The following is a 547-nucleotide window of genomic DNA, read 5'->3' as shown; positions in this document are numbered from 1 at the left end:
GTGTGCTGGAGAACCTGGTCAGGCTGGTAATAACCAGTCAGCTCCACAGGTGAACAGAACAGCACCTGATGAGGTGCCTTCTTCTATTCACCCTCAGAGGGTGGCCTGCCAGATTTCTCCTCTTCCCAAATTCCTCTCAAGAGTTTCCAAGAAAGTCAGAATGGTTGCTTCTTCTCAGAAGGTACTGACTTGAAATAATAGCTTTAAGTCATATATTTAAGGAAAAAGCCCCGTTTACTCCAGTAGTTTCACCTGTAAGCCTAAAAATGAGGATGGGGGAGCAGAAAGAGCACATTTCACACCAAGGTCTGTAGTGCTGTTCTCATGCCCTGGAGGAAACAGGCTGGCCCAGAACCATCGTGTCAAACATCTGAAGTTTGGATTGAAAGCCAGGAACCAGGCTAGCTGCAAGCCAAGCCTCAGAAACAGCACAACAACTCCAGCTGCCACTCAAACACCAAGGAGAGCTCCTGCTTCGTCAGCCTTTGCAAATTCCCTTTGCGTCTGGCAACATTAAGCACGTTCCACACACACAGACTAAAGCGAA

The sequence above is a fragment of the Antrostomus carolinensis genome, unplaced genomic scaffold (genome assembly GCF_000700745.2).
Source record: "Antrostomus carolinensis isolate BGI_N321 unplaced genomic scaffold, ASM70074v2 scaffold17625, whole genome shotgun sequence".
NCBI classification, from domain to species: domain Eukaryota; kingdom Metazoa; phylum Chordata; class Aves; order Caprimulgiformes; family Caprimulgidae; genus Antrostomus; species Antrostomus carolinensis.
The sequence above is the reverse complement of the archived record's forward strand: the minus strand, read 5'-3'. Positions refer to the sequence as shown.